Source organism: Rhinatrema bivittatum, chromosome 2, assembly GCF_901001135.1.
Source record: "Rhinatrema bivittatum chromosome 2, aRhiBiv1.1, whole genome shotgun sequence".
Taxonomy (NCBI): domain Eukaryota; kingdom Metazoa; phylum Chordata; class Amphibia; order Gymnophiona; family Rhinatrematidae; genus Rhinatrema; species Rhinatrema bivittatum.
In genome coordinates this window covers 694338625-694359027 of record NC_042616.1, presented here as the reverse complement: position 1 = coordinate 694359027, position 20403 = coordinate 694338625, and the positions used below count along the sequence as shown (strand labels likewise).

Sequence of the window (20403 nt, the reverse complement as noted above, 5' to 3'; positions counted from 1 at the left end):
TGAGATAGATTTGCATACACTGGAGGATATTCACTGTGCATATTCACTGTGGATATCTTATTATCTTGAAAGTCTGGCCTGTTTGTGGCTTTTGAGGATCGGAGTTAGCCACCCAGCTCTAATAAGTGATCACAGTAACATTTGATTTTCATTCCAGGTTTTTACTTTGTATATAAAACCATTTGTCTGACTTTTCTGACTGATATTTTACTTGGTTAATGTGACCAGCTTTCATATACTGTATAAAATGAGAAAGATTTTCATCTTGACTTCTATTTTTTATTATTTATTGACAGTTAACTCAGAAGTTATAACATGTGATGAATGTAAGACATAAATCATATTGAAAGAATTATTCAATCACAAATATTTAGCAACATTTTATGACTTCTTGTCTTATGTTATCTCATTCTTTTGAGAATTCTAAACATATCTTTATTGCTATTTTACTCTCAGTACTAAAGTGTGGTAAATTTTTTTGGAAGGTTGCCAAAGATAATATTCCAGGTTTTTTTCTCCTAGGAGCTGCAGTAGTAAAGTGTGTAATAAAGTTGAACTAAACACTAAAAAATAAATGGAGAGTACAATAGCCCTAGTTGGAAATGTCCCAGCATTATTTGAAGTTGTCCTTGTCCAGTTTGTAGACTAACTTTCATTTAGAAGAAGAAATGGATCCTAGATGGATCTGAGAGTCGTGCTGTAACATTTTGGTGGTGGGTCCTGATGCTGGGGCCTTGGCCTAATCCAAGTCCTGATACCAGGGCCTCATTCTAGACTGAGACCCAATGGCACAACCCAACCCGAAGGTCAGATTGCGATGCTGGGGTCTCGGCCTGAATCCAAGCTTGATGCTGCGTCTCGACCCAAAGGCTGGGTCCCCATGCCAGGGTTTCAGCCTAGGCCAGGGCACAAGCACAAGCCTGATGCCATAACCCAACCCAAAGGCCTGGTCCCAACACCAGGGCTTCAGCCTAGAACCATGCCCTACCCTGTTTCCCAAACTGAAAGCCGGGGCACGGGCCCAGGCCTAGACTTGACACTGTGACCTGACCTTGTGGCTGGGTCCCAATGCTGGGGTCTCGGCCCAGACCCAGCCTGGGAATGGGTCTCAAGGCTTCTCATTTTTTTTATGAGCTTCCTGTGTGGGATTATTAATTGCCTGACTTACAATTAGTGTGTAGTGTTAAATGGAACCTCTTCAAAAGAAAGAAGATTGATAAGTGGAGTTCCTCAGTTATTGGTTCTGGTACCGGTTCCATTCAATATCTTTGAGAGCGATATTGTGGGGGGATTAGAAGGTAAAATTTGTCTTTTGGCAGATGACATTAAAATCTGCAACAGATGTGATACAGATCTTCAAATAACTGAAAGGATGATGCACAAAAATGCAATCTTTTCCAATGGAAAGGAAGCTGTAAAACTAGGGGTCACAATATGAAATTCTAAGACTGAAGAAAAATGTCAGGTAATATTTCTTATTGAATTATTGAATAAGTCACATCATATAACTGCAGATGATTGATTAGACCGGAAGACCTTGTTGTGTACAAGGGACTTCGCCTGGCTTGCTGATGCGGCTTCAGCCCTTATATATAATTTACAAAATATTTTTCACATAATTAAACACAGTTGTGATGCATTTTTGCACTATTTATTATTGAGAAAAAAAGCGGAAATACTCTTTCTTTTTTGGCTAAACATTTCCTTTTACTGTTACGCTAATGTGGGAATGTACGTGCTCCTTTTTTTGATTAGGTAATATTTCTTAACAGAAAGCATGATGAATGCATGGAATGCCCTCCTTGAAGAGGTAGTGAACACAAGACCAGTAACTGAATTTAAAAAGGCCTGGGCAAACACAGGGAATCCCTACTGGCTTGACAATGTAAATCAACAAATGGGGTAACTACTATTACACCTAAAGTTTACATTTCTGCTTGGAGTAGCCTGTACAGAGCAGCATTTGTACTCCTTTAACAGAAGGCTTGGAGGTAACCTACATGGAGCGGCTATGCTTCTGTCCTAAAAAAAAACTTGCTGGAACATTTTGGTTTTTATTTGCCATCATTCACTCTTGGGTAGATTTTAAAAGGGTTACACGCATAACTTATGCGTGTAACCCTTTCAAAACCCCCCTGCGCGCGCCGAGCCTATTTTGCATAGGCTCGGCGGCGCGCAAGCCCCGGGATGCGCATAAGTCCTGGGGCTTTCCTGGGGGGGCAGGCGTAACTTTCGCGATAAAGGTAGGGGGGTGTAGATAGGGCTGGGGGAGTGGGTTAGGTAGGGGAAGGGAGGGGAAGGTGGGGGGAGGCCGAAGGATAGTTCCCTCCGAGGCCGCTCCGATTTCGGAGCGGTCTCATAGGGAACGGGCAGCGCGGCAGGGCTCGGCACATGCAAGGTGCACAAATGTGTACCCCCTTGCGTGCGCCAACCCCGGATTTTATAAGATATGCGCGGCTACCCGCGTATCTTATAAAATCCGGCATACTTTTGTTTGCGCCTGGTGCGCGAACAAAAGTACGCATGAACGTAGTTTTATAAAATCTACCCCTATGTTACTTAGTTACTATATGCCCTGACAAGAAGAAAAAACATTTTTAGCTGTATTTTCCAGAGTATCAGCAGGTTTGCTTACAATTGATCTGCTACTTCTGCCATTTTAAAATACTTGGCTCAACAAAAGTACCTGTACAGGACCAGAAGCAAAATCAAAACCAATCCCTGTCCAATAATCTAGGTGTTACAACTCCGGGCCGCGGTCGGCCACTAGCAGCCACCCCTCTCACCTCACGGCGGGTCCTCCCTCTGGTGGCTCGCTCCGCTCTGCACTGGGCCACATCGGGGCCTTCCCTCGGCATCCTCGCCACGAGGAGGACGCCGGCTGCTCTCCCTGCCTGGCTTCAGCCCTTAGACACGCGCGCGCATCTCTCTTCAGAATTTAAAGGGGCCATGGGAAACGTCGGCCTGGCCCCTACATGCTCATCATCAGCTGGGGACTCTAAAAGGAAGTCCCAGCTCACTGCTGCTTTGCCTTGCAATGAGGTTCGCTCCTTGGAGTTATCTAGTTGCTGTTCCTGCTCCTGCTTGTTCCTGCTCCAGCTTGTTCCTGATTCCTTTACCAGATTGTTCCTGATTCCTGCTCCTTTCCAGCCTGTTCCTGTTTCTAGCTTCGCGCTTGCCTGCTCCTGTTCCTGCCTCTCCTTGGCTCGTCTTCCTGGCTCCTGACTTTGGTACATCCTCTGATATCCTGCTTCGCTGCCCATCTCAATCCCTGGCTTGTCTCTGCTGTCTGCCACCTGCCCTGACTGTTGGTCTGGCTCCACGTTTTGCTTCATTGCCGCCTGCCTCGACTCGGACTTCTCTTTGGACTTTCGTCTCCAGACCTCACCCAAGTCCAAGCGGCCCGGGTCCCCAAGGGCTCCTCCCGGGTGGGACCTCGGGCTTCCAGTGGTGAAGATCCTGTTGGTCATACACATACATGCACTTGCCCCCCTCGGCGTTTTACGCAGCAAGCATGGCAGTGCTATATTTTCGTCTGGAGGTAGAATTTGAGATCAGTCGAGGTAAGAGTTTTGTGGATTTTTTTCCATTTTATGTAATTGTAAGCAATGACCTTAAGAGGTGAAGGATGATCCTGGGAGATATTCTAAGAGGGTAATCCAAGAGAAATAGATCATTTTTGGATTCTGGGAATATCCCTTAAGGCCTACTAGTTCTGCCAGTCTAGCACGTTCTCTTTTTTACAATGAATGCTAAGATACCAAGGGATGATGCCTAGGCATAGAAGCCTAGTTACTTATCAAAAGCCCTAGGAGAAATTATGGACACATACTTTATAAGAACAATATGCTGCCAGGAATAATTCTAGGACTACAGATGAGTAATTACTGGTTTATCATGGGGTCAAGTAAAGGGTTTTGTTTTCTTTGTGTTTGCTGGAACTGTTTACCCAAGGCTGTCTATTAGGCTACAAACTACAGGAATTCTGTGACTGATCTCTTGTTTCATATTTTACTGCTGATACCTCCAGAAGATAAAAAAAGTTATAAGTTGGAACCATTAATTATTGTGTGCCTTTCTTTGTGAATCCCAAGTTTGTGAGGTTTGAGAAAGAAGATGCATTCTGAGAACAGGAGATTTAGAGTGCCACTTTTGGAAGGCAGTTAAATGATCACAGAGGGGGAAAAGGGTCCTGCAAGACGTTCCCACTGCACATTACCTTTGAGCCCAGTTGAAGCCACTGTCTTACCCAAACACTTTCAAATCCACAAGACTGGTGGCAGGGTCAGATTCCCTAGCACTAAGACTATTATTTTATGTGATCTTAGAAGGGTTTATACTTACAGCTCATGGGCCTGAAAGCATAGCAGCCACATCCAAGTTTTCTGATTGCCCCTTAGGCCTTCACGGAGAGTAGCTAACACTTACTGACTAACTCAAGACTATAGGAGTGGGACACAAATTCCTTTTGCTTGACAATCAGAGTGAGTTTACCTCTCATCTCAGTCTAGGAAAAGGCAGTCATGTGTATGAAATGAACTGTGGGATACCCTAAAACCAGCTCATGGCAGAAATCAGCTTATTCCAGGAAGAAGAGGAGCAGCACCCAGCCATAAAGAGGCCTGTGCCTTCAGCAGTGAAGAAAGGAAGAGGCCGCCGGTTCGGTGGATCCTATTCCATCAGCAGTGAAAGAGAAGAGGCCCGTGTGGATGGCAGTTGACTCATTGACACTGGTAGCAAGGAAAGGAAGACACCGCCAATGGATCCCATCCTACCAGTGGCGAAGAGAAGAGGTCATGTGGCTGAGGAGGAGAACCATCTATTGCTCCTCCCCTGCATGCAGCGATGGTGACAATGGCATCGAATGAGAAAGAGAAGCCGTAAGACTGCTGTGTATATGTATCTGAGAGAGAATAAATGGGAACTTGCCTGGGGGTCTGTGTGTGTCCATGTAAGAATGAATGGGTGCCTGCCTTGGTGTTGAATATTGGCACTTATATGAATAATTTAGCCAGGTAAACAACTCCTCCCCAAAATGTGCATTTCCCACCCACCACTTAGCCATTTAAATACTTATCCAGCTAAGTACTTATTCAGATAAGTTGCTGCCACTAAATTCAAAGCCCTATATATTATTCCCCACAAAATATCAAGAATTACAAATGATAGCGATCATATTAGGCACTACTGGTTCCAACAGGACCTTCTTTGCCTTATATATATGGCTTGGTGTTCATCAATTTTGTTAATTTTAATAATTTTTAAATGCAATTAAAACTTATCTTAAGTTTATAGTAAATCAGTTCAAGACCCTTCAAATCCCTACATGGTCCACATTTCAAAACTATTAGTTTCTGCATAAGGGGTGGTGAATTGAAAAGTAGTGTGCTTCTGGCACACTACTTCACCACCCCTTCACCACCAATAGCACCAATAGCACTACAGGAAAACGCCAGTGCTTAGAGATAGCACTGGCGTTTTCCTGCCAGTGCTATCTCTAAACCACACACCATTAGTTGATGCAACTAAATGCAGTCAGATATTCAGCCGCCGCTTCTTAGCCGGATAAGTCCTTACTTATCCGTCGAAGTGAAACTGAATATAGACCTCCTTATTTCTAATGATTAGTCTGGGTATGATAAAAATCAGAGGTGTTGGTATTCTTTTGGAAATCAGGATGCCAAACATATTTAAATGATAAATTATGATATTAAGCCATATTGTTGAAAGACTGCTTCATAAGGCCAGAAGGCAATTGGTCTTTTAAAGTTTCTTCTCTCTCGTTACACGATAGGAGGTTGTTTCTAATGACTTTATATGTTTGTAGTCTAGCCAGAAATACTAACCCAATATGTTTTATCCATCTACTAAATATTAAACACCTACATCTGCGTGCTTCATTTGAAGACATTGATTCCCTAAGGAAGTAAATTCCAGAAAGCACTACTAGATTGCATGTATGTGCTCCAATTAAAATTCAGACTCATCCAAGCAGATTGTTACTGAAAATTAAGTTTTCAATGTCTGAGAGCATATGTGAATTGTAGATCCTTTTACCTGTCAAAATATTCCAATAAAATGCCTTAGTCTTGTTTTAATTAAAAATGTAAAATATACAAAGTCTCAGCATCCAATTATCACCACTACCATGGTGATATAAAATCACATTTATTGTTTCCTGTCAATTTTTGTGCATGAAGGCCCGATGAAAATTGCACTGGCCACATTTTTTTTTATATTGCTTTGAGCAGAGCATCTGTAATCCTTTTTATCTGACATGCTTTCAGATTATTCTGTTTTCATTTCTGTAGCCGAGTAATTTTAGCCAATGATTGCTAATCATCTCATCAACCTTAAGTTAGAATTTTTATTGGATATTCGGCAGCGCAGTACTTTGAGATGAAAATGATAAATTATTGCAAGCAGATTTTGAATAGCTCATTAACAAACCGTATAAGTCATGCTTTTTTATTTTGCTTAGGATAAGAAAAGCTACACTAGATCATAAGTGTGAGAAATAGTGATTGCAAGCAGGAAATTAAGTGGAACAGCACTATGGAATATATTGAGCTATAATTTATAATAATCGCTCCCGATTAGGTCTTTGGGAGTTTAATGGCGTGATATAGAAGATTAGAAATTGTTTCCTTTTTATGTGCCCCAATAAAGGAATCTTTAAAGTTGTAATACCTGTCTTTTTGGATCATCAAAATGCTTTTGTAGTACATGAGATTTCAGTACCATAGATGTCCTTCCTTCAGATGTGATTCCATGTATGTTCCCAAACTTATTACACATCTTTTATATGATTGTAACACATGTACCAAAATTGTTTGTAAATGAGCACACATTTATATTTCTCTGTAGCACCTGCTTGTTCTTACTTCTAAGCAGGGCTTTTTTTCAGCGGGTACTCACCAATACTGAGTACCAACACCTTTTCCTCCACCTGCTTGATTTGCCCTGTGGTGCACATTCATTGGGGAGACCTGAGGAGGTGAGATGCTGCCCCGCACAGATGCTGAACTTGGGTGGGTGTAGGGAAGCTGCTGACTCCTCCCCGCTGATGTCAACATCACCGCATTTGTCTACATAAAATCAAGCTGGCCTACAGTATGCTGCCGTTGGCATGCAATCCAAACAGCGAACATAAGGAGCCTGCCCTTTGTGAACCCGTTGGGGAGTCCTGCAGGGATCCAGTGGGACCTAACAGTGTTTTGTAGGAAGATCTCATCTCCCAGACTGATCAAGTAAGTGTTTTGTTTTTGGCTACCTTATGGGCAAGAAAAGAAAGAGACAGAATATGCCATCTGCAGTGACAGTTACCTCTCCTAGATTCTTACGTTACTCCATCTACCAGCCATATCAGGGAAGCTCTGGAGGTTACACCAAATGGTGCTCCATTTGTATCTCCCCCGAGCAATGTATATCTTCTTAGCCCTGAAGATCATAATCCTCCTTCACAACCCCTTAATTATGCTGTATCCTCTGTGGTTTCTCTTCCTTAGGTTCCTGTTATTAGTAACTCAGGAATCGAGGAGAGACTGGGCTCAGGATGTTTTCAAATACTGGACCTCTCTTGGAAGTAATAGAGGGAGTTTTGCCATCATTTCCTATTCTGGACAGAGAAGTTCTAACTTCTGGGAGTGAGTCTGTGTCATCTGTCTCTTCTTCGTCTCGACCAATATCTGTGACTTTGTCTCCTGTTGTATTATCTGCCCCTCACAGAAGTGCTAATATTTCCTCTCAAATTATTTCTTTAAATGATCTTGCTTTCTCCATGCAGTGGGTAGAGGGTATTCTTGAGGGATGTGTGGCTAAACTTTGTTCTGTTTCTACTGATGTTTCTGCTCAAATCGAGCATCGTCAATCATTATTGGATAGCCACACTTACCTGTTAAATTCCCTCTCTAATCAAGTTTATGAAAGTCAAACTTTTCAAAATGTGTTAATCAAAGAATTCTTCATTACATATGCAGATGGAGATGTTTGAAAATTCTATTAGGTATAGGAATTTGTGCATTGTAAAATTTCCAAAAAGTTTATTTGTTTCCCCACTTGAAATGGTTAAAAGATATTTTTTCTGAAAATATAAAAATGTTACCTCACAATATGCCTCCGATCCACAAAGTATATTATATTTCCTCTCAGAAATGTTCTGCTGTATCCCAAGAAGCAGATTTAGATGTTTTAACTCCTACTGGCAGATTAGATGTTTCAGTCTTATTAGGAAATTCTCAGGAAGATATTGTTTAATGGTAAACTGTTGGAAACATGAACCCTTGAGCCAGCTCGAGAGCTGGTGGATCCACTGAGGGGAGGCCCTCAGTGGTACTTGTAGCCGGGAGATGGAGCGGGACCAGGAGACCTGAAAGGAGCTTCACCTATACCAGCCCACATTCCCCGCAGATTGAGCCCTTGGGTGCTGGGGCTGGTGGAGGAAGTACAGCTGGTGGAGGAAGTACAGTAGGTGGTCTGAGTTGAGGCTGGCATAAGTTTGGAGGAACAGAGATGGTCCAGAAGTTGAGGCAGGCAGCAGTGGTGAAGCACGATGAACCAGGCTAGAAGTCGGGGCAGGCAGAAGACAAGCGGAAGCCGGAGAACACACCAAGGGTCAGGACGGGCAGAAGAAAGGAGAATCCAGATACCAGGCCAAAGTCAGAACCAAGGAGACAACCAAATACAGGAGCAGGACAAGGAGCGGAACCATAGGAACAGGAACAGAACTGGAACAAGCAGGAACAAGCAAATAGCTACTCGAGATGAGCTGACCTGTTGCCAAGGCAAAGAAAGGATGTCTGGAGTGGCCTTAAATAGGCCTTGGCTGATGATGTCAGATTTGGGGCTGGGCCGAGGTTTCCCGCCGCAGCCCATTTAAAGGTTGGGCTTGGGCATGCGCATGTGCCTAAGGGGGCGGAGTCCCCGAGGAGATCAGTGGCATCTCCCTCGTGGGGAGGACACTGAAGCAAGGCCCCAGGATGGCCTGCATCAGAGCGTGGAAGGCAGTAGGAGATGCCATCGTCTGCCGGTAAGGGAAGGGGGACCTAGCTGTGGCAGCCTGGGGCCAGGTTTCCCAACAGAAACTTTAATTGTAACTTTTGCATTAGAAATAGATAGAGATCTGATTTTGAAATTATTTTTCAATAATAGATGTCTTTCCTGATCTTACTAAGCAGACCCAGGGTCAAAGGAAATCTTTTCTTCAATTAAAGCCCCAAGTTATTCATTTGGGGGCTTCCTTTTTTCTCAAGATTCCCTGTAAATGTATCTTAGTTTATCAGAGAGATAAATTTGTTTTTTATGAACCTGCTCAACTTAAAAGATTTTTGGAAGTAAGACATGGTCAGTTTACGATAAGATAGTTTAATTTGGAAGGATGTACCAATCATATTATTGAACTTTACTACTAATTAGGGGTGTGCATTCGGATTGACCGCATTAGTAAAACGCAACTCATATTTTTTTTTTACTTAAAAAATTGATTCGACATAAACGATCGGATTTCCCACATATCGAACATAGATATGTTCGATATGTGGGAAATCGCGATTGTTGAGCCAAAATAAAAATATAAACCCCCTCACCCTCCTTAATCCCCCCCCCCGACTTACCACAACTCCCTGGTGATGGAGCGAGGAGTGAGGACGCCATTTCTGCAATCCTTGGCGAGAAGCATGTGACGTCGGCGGCACGTCGAGTGACGCCGGCGTCACGTGATTCCCAGCTCGTTCGCGCCGGACGGCTCGTTCGGCCCAAAAAGAACTTTTGGCCAGCTTGGGGGGCCTCCTGACCCCCCCAAGCTGGCCCCCCCAAGCTGGCCAAAAGTTCTTTTTGGGCCGAACGAGCCGTCTGGCGCGAACGAGCCGGGAATCACGTGACGCCGCGTCACTCGACGTGCCACCGACGTCACATGCTTCTCGCCAAGGATTGCAGAAATGACGTCCTCACTCCTCGCTCGATCACCAGGGAGTTGTGGTAAGTCTGGGGGGGGGGATTAAGGAGGGTGAGGGGGTTTAAATTTTTTTTTTGCACATATGTACATATACCCAACTCATTGGATTTTTTTTATGTCCATATTGGCCGCAAGTGGGACCCCCTTTCGGACATAAAAAATATGAACATAAAATTTTGCTCTGCACATCCCTACTACTAATCATGTAAGGGCCCTGCCCAAAAGTTAACCTGTTTTTTCAATGTTATATGTAAGGGTTCTGCCCATTTGTTCCTTTTTAACTGTAAACCGATGCGATGTGTAAACGGTCATCGGTATAAAAGAAACTTTAAATAAATAAAATAAATAAATAATCAGACACCATCTGTCTTCTCATTTATAGACTATTGCTCCATCATACAACTATATTGCTTCTGTCTTGTTTTCTTCATTTAAAGTATTAAATTTGTATTTCTTGTCATGAGTGGTACTTTTCAAGTACTACAAGTTTCTTTGTTTGTACTATTTTTGAAAATTCAATAAAGAGACAAATTAAAAAAAAAAAAGCCATTCATCCTATATATGAGTAACGGTATCTTTTATTTCCAGAAAGAAAGCATTGTTTGTAAGTTAAGATAATATTAAAGTAAGATATTTAAAATAGACTACTCATTTGCTTGCACTATATAATATTAGGTTCAAAATTAATTTCATTACAAATTACAAATTAAATTGAAAAGCTCAAAAATATAATAAACAAGAGAGATTAGCAACTAAATGCTGTATTTTTACACAAAGGGCTGTTAAATGCTGGAGGTAATGGAATCTACATATCTCTTGGAACAATCAAATTAGGATAGCAGGCAATCCAAAGGAAGCATGGCAGAAAACAAGGCACCTGGAGCAACAGAGAAATAAGTACAAATAAAGTAACAGAAGGAAAATATATCTAATTGAAGAAAAGGGTGTTACTGGGGAGGAAGTTTGAAACTTCACGCATATCCAGCATAGCCCTCTGCTTCAACGGCAGGGGAGCAAGACTGATACTTCACTTTCAATGCATAGCCAGCATGGCTCTCTGCTTCAACGGCAGGGGGGAATGAAGAAAGGTGGATCTATATTCAGGCAACAATCAACAAGGACTGAATTACATAGTCTGAATAAACAGATATGCATGGCTGTAGCTTGCTTATTGCGGTGGTTAATACCCCTAACTAAATTAAGCTATTTCACTTAGTTGCAGGTCCAACACTGCTCTCTACATTAATGGCGGGGGTGGAAGGGAAATAGAATAAAAAAAGGTTACTAAGAGCCAAGAGAAACAGATAAGTATGTGAGAGAGAAAAAAGTGTGAAAGCTTGCTGGACAGACTGGATGGGCCGTTTGGTCTTCTTCTGCTGTCATTTCTATATTTCTATGGATCAAAGCTCCATCATGGGTGGAAGAGCTGCCCTCTGAACGAGAAGGAAGAAAGGAGGAAACCAGATAGTTGAAAGGAAGGAGGAGAAGAAAGTAGAAGCAGAAGAAAGAGGATTGATGGCAAAAACAAAAACAGTAAGAAGGTTGAGGTAAGATGACCCTGGTATACAAGCCCAGAGAAGTGAAGGAGGCCATGCCTTGAAAAGATTAAACCCAGTCAGTGAACTGAGGAACAAGAGATACATTTACCAGAAAAGGGAAAGAGCCTGTTACTAGTAGGCTAGTTCATTTGTTTGAAACAAAAGTATAAAATGTGACCAATGAGTCCTTTTTTGTTTTATAATCAAACAAATCAAAAAAGAAAAAGTATTTATTTGCAAACAGTATGCCCTTTTTGCAAATAGGGTGCACTGATTCCCAAAAAGGAAAAAAACAAACCAAACCAAAGGAAAGAGGAAGAAAACATTCTAAAAAATGAAAAAACTAATGCAAATAATTAGTATGCACATCCCTAGTTGCTAGTGTTAATACTCTGTCCTAAAAGGTAGTGAAAGATGGTCAGAGGAACTTCAACTTCAACATGGTAGAGCATTAAATTTAAGTTAAGGCTGCTTGCCAGTGAGTTGATATTGTATGGTACTGTAGCTTTTTGATAAACAAAATAATACATATAATCAAGTAAACTAGAAATATGCAGAAAATTCTCATTATAATTAGGATATAATACCTTGATGAGATGTTGCTCAATGGTTCTAAACTTGTACAAATTCAATGACTTTTTTGTAGCGATTAGGGATGTGAATCGTGTCCTCGATCGTCTTAACGATCGATTTCGGCTGGGAGGGGGAGGGAATCGTATTGTTGCCGTTTGGGGGGGTAAAATATCGTGAAAAATCGTGAAAAATCGAAAAATCGAAAAATCACAAAACCGGCACATTAAAACCCCCTAAAACCCACCCCCGACCCTTTAAATTAAATCCCCCACCCTCCCGAACCCCCCCCAAATGACTTAAATAACCTGCGGGTCCAGCGGCGGTCCGAAACGGCAGCGGTCCGGAACGGGCTCCTGCTCCTGAATCTTGTTGTCTTCAGCCGGCGCCATTTTCCAAAATGGCGCCGAAAAATGGCGGCGGCCATAGACGAACACGATTGGACGGCAGGAGGTCCTTCCGGACCCCCGCTGGACTTTTGGCAAGTCTCGTGGGGGTCAGGAGGCCCCCCACAAGCTGGCCAAAAGTTCCTGGAGGTCCAGCGGGGGTCAGGGAGCGATTTCCCGCCGCGAATCGTTTTCGTACGGAAAATGGCGCCGGCAGGAGATCGACTGCAGGAGGTCGTTCAGCGAGGGTTCCGGCACCTCGCTGAACAACCTCCTGCAGTCGATCTCCTGCCGGCGCCATTTTCCGTACGAAAATGATTCGCGGCGGGAAATCGCTCCTTGACCCCCGCTGGACCTCCAGGAACTTTTGGCCAGCTTGTGGGGGGCCTCCTGACCCCCACGAGACTTGCCAAAAGTCCAGCGGGGGTCCGGAAGGACCTCCTGCCGTCCAATCGTGTTCGTCTATGGCCGCCGCCATTTTTCGGCGCCATTTTGGAAAATGGCGCCGGCTGAAAACAACAAGATTCAGGAGCAGGAGCCCATTCCGGACCGCTGCCGTTCCGGACCGCCGCTGGACCCGCAGGTTATTTAAGTCATTTGGGGGGGGGGTTCGGGAGGGTGGGGGATTTAATTTAAAGGGTCGGGGGTGGGTTTTAGGGGGTTTTAGTGTGCCGGCTCACGATTCTAACGATTTATAACGATAAATCTTTAGAATCTCTATTGTATTGTGTTCCATAACGGTTTAAGACGATATTAAAATTATCAGACGATAATTTTAATCGTCCTAAAACGATTCACATCCCTAGTAGCGATTAATATGGAGACATTTCATAGTATTTTTGTAGAATTAGACTTTATATGCCAGTTATTTAAAGTGTAGTTGCTCTGTCATATTAATACTTGTGTTTAATGGTTTCCAAAAGTATTTCCAATTTCCCCAAAAACTTGAGGAATTTTCAATCCTGTGGTTTTTTGGATTCCCTAAATAAGGATAATATAATATAGTAATATAAAAGTAGAGAAAAGAGAAGGTTTGTAAACAGACAAAAACATGTCATTTTCAGAGAAAACCTATATTCTATCCATAAATATACAAAGAATAAATATGCTGTGGCACGAATTTTCAAATGCCAGTGCGCATAATATCCGGGAGTTATGCTCATGATCGGGCTGTGTGTGCACCGAATGCATTTACAAACAGCCCGGCGATGAACGCATCTGCTGCTACACGCAGAAATGCTGGCAGATCAAAAAGATTTGGGCCGGGGGAGGGCCGGGGGCCGTCGGGGACAGCGCAAAGACGCTGTCACAGGAAAGTGCACGCCAGCAGCCTGCCGGCACGTGGAAGTTACTTCTGCTCCAGAGGAACAGTAAGGTATAAAACAAAAAAATTGGGGATAGATTGGGGTTAGGGGTTGGGGAGGAGAGGGGAAAGGTAGGAAGGGTAGTTAGGGGGATAAAGAAGTTCCCTCCAAGTTCATTTTTTAATTGGAGCAGACTGGGAGGGAAATGGGAAAGGACTATTTGCATTGCCACGAGTATATTTTTAAAATCCCCCCTTGCATGCACTAGACAACACCCGCTCGCACATGAGTACATGGATATTAAAATCTGGTGCACATGTACATGTGTGAATCGCATTTTATAACATGTGCGTGCATGTTATAAAATTATTGCTTCCTTGTTCATGCGCCAGGAACCGCGCCACATGGACGCACATGCACAAGTTTTAAAATTGACCCCTGTATGTTTATAGAGAGAGAAACAGGAAGAGATTGAGAGAGAGAAAGATTAAGAATTTCACGGCCAAATTTTAAATTGGCCACGTGTGCAAATTCTGGCAGTTACACGCATGGTCGGACCCTGCGCGCACCGCGAGCATTTTCAAAAGGGCCCGCTTACGCGCGTAACTGTCAATATGCACACAAGTGCCAGGCCCTTAAAAGCGGGAGGGCTAAGGGGCAGGATGGGACGGAGGCCGGCCAGGACAGCGGCTATTAGCTGCTGTCCCAGAGAAGTGCGCACCGGCAGACGGCCTGTTGCACAAACTACTTCTGCTCCAGGGGACCAGTAAGTAGTAAAACAAAGAAAATGTAAGTTTCTTGGACAGGTTTAGGGGGTCAGGAGGAGAGAGGAAGAGGGAGGGTTTTAGGGAAGGGGGTAGGGAGGTTCCCTCTCAGTCTGCTCCTTAATTGGAGCAGACTGGGAGGGAACAGGGGAAGGCCCAATTTTATTGCTGCGTGTAATTTACTAAAATTCCCCCTATGTGCATGTTATAAAATCCACATGTCCATATGTGCGTTCCAGGAACCGCACACACATCTTTTACATAAGAACACAGGAACAGAAGAACATGCGATACTGGGTCAGACCAAGGGTCCATCAAGCCCAGCATCCTGTTTCCAACAGTGGCCAATCCAGGCCATAAGAACCTGGCAAGTACCCAAAAACTAAGTCTATTCCATGTTACTATTGCTAATGGCAGTGGCTATTCTCTAAGTGAACTTAATAGCAGGTAATGGACTTCTCCTCCAAGAACTTATCCTTAAAATCTACCCCTAAGTATTCTCTGACAAAGACATATTTCTGTCCATGGCAAACCTTCGCTTGCCTTTACTCTTTTTTTTTTAAACAACTCTTATCTAGGGAAATCCATCAGTGTGACTCATTAATATGCTTATCTTCAGAGAAAGCAAATGTGTTCTCCCATGAGATGACAGCACCTCAACAAGTCAAACAGCCCACCTGCCTCCCTGATGGGAACTGTTCTCTCCTTCGTGTTCTTCATCTGCTAAGCTTGATTAAACATAAAGGGGCGGATTTACAGAGCCCTGCTCGCCTAAATCCGCCCAAAACCGGGCGGATTTAGGCGAGCAGGGCCCTGCGCGCCGGTGAGCCTATTTTATTTTAATAAATGCTTCTTTCTTAGCCTTAGTATATAGAATCTTACCCTCAATTGTGCCCATATGCTGAATAATATTAATAACCTTTACTTGTTGAGCCTCAAAACTTCATAAGAACACTGAAAGTTTATCCAAAAATCCTTGACTTTGAGCAGAAATAGTTTGCTGTATCATGGATAAACTCTCCCACAGATTCACCAGCTTAGTCAAACAGAATGTAATTCTTCCCCTGAAGATAGTTTTCCAACCTAGAATTGGTTGCAGGCTCTTCTGTAGTCATTAACAACGTCCTTAACATCAGCCCACCTCCATTGCCTACATTGTTCTTCCTCCTGAAATAGTATCTCCAACACCAAAGCTGACGAGTTTCCTGCTTCCTCCAGGGTGCTGGCTATTGGGGAACCACTGACCTCATCAAAACATGTTGACTCTGCTGTCACATCCATGCCAAGAGTAGCAATGCTATAGGAGGAAACCACTGCTCTGGGGTCAAGCTGATAGAGTCAAGAGTTGCCGTTGAGCCTCCTTCCGCTCCCAGTAACCCAAATGACATCTTCACCAGAGTAGATGCCATGGTTCCTGGGAAAGAAACAAAAAAATCAATTGGCCTCTGGAGAGTAGACAAAGGAGCTATTGAAAAGTTCTTAGGTGGCCCCTGCACTTCTGATCCAGATGATGCCACCAACAAGGAGGCTCCTGTACAATGCTGACTGCTTCCACCATCTTGGATTTCCACCTCAATCATTTTTCAGCCTACCTTGGCTCTGAGAAAGAGCTTCAGAAGTTAAACCTCTTTGTCTGAAATCCAACAGAGAAATGACTGGATACAAAATAGTTAGGTTACTGCTCAAAATTACATGTTGCTTTCAGTTTCAGACTTAAAACAATGAGGAACTCATTGTCAATACATTCAGGTACCAGCAGGGATAAGCTGGTTGAAAAAATGCTTCTCCTTGATTGGTCCTGCTTTATCCTTGTTGTTAGCCCTTTCTGGCTTTATTCTTTTTAGCTTCAGTGGCTTGCCTTCAGTAGAATAAAATGCCTGTGGGGGGAAGGTTTCAGCTGCAGCAGGAGGGTAGGGGTAGATGTTGAGGATGAGGATTAGAAGGCTCTGGAGCCAGCGTGTGAATTTTCATATCATTGGGGGTGAGGATGGGGGAAGAACTTCACTTGGACCACTATGGCCTTCAACTTTTTACATCCCTTTAAGGGGGATGGGGGAGGGGGATGGGGAGGGCTGCTATACCCCAATATGTTCAGTATGATATGATTTTTACTTATTTGGGGGGCTGGGGAATAGGCCTGCTGGCCCAGCACTTTTTTTTAAACTTAACTGGATATATCCTGAATAAAGCTGGTTGACGATAACTTTAGAACTGCTCTGAGGCATTTTCCAACTAAACTATCCAGACAAGTATGACCTGCCCAGATAAATTTTATCCAGCTAATTATTTAGTTGGATAACTTGGGGGACTTTCAGATTGGTGGGAAGTTTAAAAGTCCAGGGTTTGTCTGGCTAAGTCCCAAGTGGGACAAGCCCCTTTGAATATGGACTATAATAATACTACTGAAATACTTCACAAAAAAGCCTTGTTTGAATAGCTTTGCAAACTGCATCAAGTCACCCAGATCTCTCACCTCTGAAGGTGGGCTTTTCTAGAGGAACAGTTGTAAAACTAACAGAGTTCTATTTCAAAAGTTCTAAAACTACACTTTCTAGATAGATTTTTATTTATTTATTTATTTATTTATATTAGCTTTTATATACCAACATTCGTGGGTATAGGATTAATAATATTTGCTTCAGATGACTTTAAATCCTACTTTTCAGTAAGGTAGTTTTGTCCTAAACCTCTCTTTTCAAAATCATCATTAATATCTTAAACTTATTTCAGTACAGTGGGGTAGCCATGGGTGGTCTTCGATGGCCTATTCCCCTTCACTTTTGGATAAGGCCTCCACCTCCAGCAACAGTGACATACCCCATCGGATTCAGTCCTTTAAAGGTGCAGGAGTTACAGGATTAGGAGGCACTGGAATCCCTCCAGGTCCATGATTCCCTGTCCCTTTAAGGTGACTGACTTAAATGGGAAACACCACTGTCCTTTGGCTTGACAAGTAAAGGTTTGAGGTCATCAAAGCATTTATTTACTTTTGACAGGTAATTATTTATCTCCCCTCCTCTCAGCTTCTTGAAAGTTCAGGAATGCCTGGGCTGATTTGTAGCCTATTTACATAATTGCTTTTTAGCAGCCTGAGAGATTAACACTTATTTAAAGTAGTTGCCTGAACCACAGAGGTAGCTGGAGAAGCAGCAGAGAAAGGCCGGGGAGATAGTAAAAAGACAGGAGATACTGTGGTTCCAAAAATTAAGAGAGATTTGTAGCCACTGCCATGAAAACCCACATAGGGGCTGATGCAATATAAAGCGTGGAAAGCGGGCACTGAAAAGTCAGCGCCCACTTTCCTAATGTGTGCATGGCACCCGCAAGGGGGGCGCCATGCAACACTCAAATTAGGGGGTCGTGGCTGCTGGTTATGAAGACCGATGCCGGTAAACTCCGCGTTGGTCTTCATAACTTGGCGGTCTGCTGAGTTTTTGGGGGAGGGGGGTTTAACTTAAAAAAAGAAGTACAGAAAAGCTGTTTTTTCTGCTTTCCTGTACTTCTTTTACCTGGGCTCAGCTATTAACGCCTGCTCCAGGCAGGCAATAGCTGAGCGATAAATGTGCATCTGAGACACACATTTATTTTTTTGCATGTGGAGTGAATGAGTAATAGGCTCATTCACGTGAATTTGCATGTGATGAGCGCTATTACATTCACTCCGCGTCCGACACGGCTGAGCGCACTGTATTGCATCGGCCCCGTAGAATGGGGTAAGGGATATAGGTGGGACTGGGCGGGAGGGCTGATTTCCATTGCACATTATACTATGAGGCTTATGCACTAAAAGTCAGCATGCATACTAAGACCATTTAATTTGTACACAGAATGGTTTTCTATGCACTAAGACCCTAGTGTGCATGCTAAACTGAGCTCAGAAGATGTCAGTTTGTATAATGGAATGCGTGAGCATGTAAATGAAGGAATGTCAGATGAAAGTTAGATTTAGCAAGAATGCATGGAATAATATAGTATGCTCTCTTCTGCATGCTATTTTGCATATGCTTGTGAAGTCTAAAGTTTAAAACCTGCCTCAGATCAGGTGTTAACTTTTCAGCATACGCACTCAGTTGAAAGTTACCAGCAGACTGAAAGATGAAGGTGATATTCAAGAGAAAACATTGTAAAGGTTTACCCACAGGCTCTTCATCTAGAACACATCTTCATGCACTTCTCGTTGTGAAAGGAAAAGATACCAAACACACACATTTTTTAGTACACCACTTATATAAATGCACAGTCAGGAACACCAGGACTGTCTTTTCAGACAAACGTTAACACATCACAACAAATGTTCCAGCATTGTTGTATACTACTCCACAATTTAAAAGGTACAGTGGGAGTACTGCCTAGTTAATCAGGGCTTCTTTGAGGTGAAGCACTCTTTTGGTCTTGACTGTGTTGTTTCTGCATCTCCTGCTGAGCTATTGAAGCCTCAAGCAGGGCTGCAATGACAATCCTTCCTTCCACTATATCTATAGATTCCCCACAAAGGAGTCCGGGCACCACCAAGGTAAAAGCCATCTCTGGCCCTCACACTGGTCAGATGCCACTGCCATCTGGAGTCAGGGCTAGCAGATTTCCCTAGCTGGCATCAGTGGGGTGGATGAGCCAGGCATGCTGAGGCACCATCTCTTTCTCCTCTTTCAGGTTGTCCTGACTGGTTTTCTCCATCATTCCGAATATGTAGTGCTCAGCCCTTCTTGTTCCAGTTTCTCTGCAGGTTCCTTTAGCTCCTTTACATCTTCTTGATCCATGGCAGGCATCTGAGGCACATAATTTTGTTTGGGGTTTTCCTCTCCTGGAAGTATCTTCTCTTCTTCTCCTTCTCTTCTGGGGTCCACATGCTTTCCTGTTTCTCCACACTGACAACCAGCATTATGTACCAGGCTTATTTTTATATAATTCTACCACAAGGAGGAAGAGATATGAGGGAAAAGAGGACTGTACAAACATCAGTTTAGCTTGTGTACTATATTTGGTATCATGTCTAAATACTATTTAATTCTCAGCCAGAAATAGTGTGTAGTGTTAGCATCCCTGCTAATAATGGACTCATTGTTCTGAGGCTATTTTTATTACGGACAACCTGTCTCACTAATGCTTCTGTTGAATAACTCATTTTGAAAGCATAACATTCTTGGATTGATATACTTTCTGCATGTACTGACTACTGCAGAAAAATTCCATTCCTTGAATAGCTCAAACATTCATTAGTATTTCTGCAACTTTTCAGAAGTCAGCACAATGCCATTATGCTGTGTGCTGTCCATATCAGCAGCTGTTTTGTCTGGCATTCCCGCCCTGCCGTCCAAAGGTGCCCAATGAGAAGCCATTAGCCCATAATAGTGCTTTGACCAAGTACTTTTGGTGGGATCACTATCAGAAGCCAGACACAATATTTTCTAGACGACAACTTTTCAAACTCATACAAGTCACATTTCCAATTTGCAGACTGCATTCCAGCCTTTTTGACATTTCAGTATGGCAGAGTTTGACTTTGAGAGAGAGAGGGAGATGTGACTTGAAAAATAAATCAGTTTGTTTTTAGTACATTCTTTATAACAATATTAGTGTCCTTGAAAGTGAGATCCAAAGTTTAGGAAAAGAGAATTATTTTTCTAAAAGTGTAATATTTTTAGGAACCAGATTAGGAAAGCCAAAAAAAAAAAGATAATTAAGCAGGCAATTTTCAAAAGCCATGTACCTGGGTAAATGCCTACAGGGAGGGTAATTTTGTAACATTGTGAGTAACTTATATGGCAAGTATAGCAGTAACTTTCAAAGTGATGCGCCTACGCAAATGTAGGTCCTTCCCCCTACCCCCCCTCCACTACCCCTTGTATTTTAATTGTATATAATTTTGCTTGTATGTATCTAATTTTATTT

General features: G+C 42.9%; 1 protein-coding gene across 2 annotated transcripts in view; it reads left to right on the top strand.

Annotated features, from left to right (window-relative positions):
• MMP16 (matrix metallopeptidase 16) overlaps positions 1-20403 on the top strand; it is a 940897-nt gene that overhangs the window by 584074 nt on the left and 336420 nt on the right. The window lies entirely within an intron of this gene.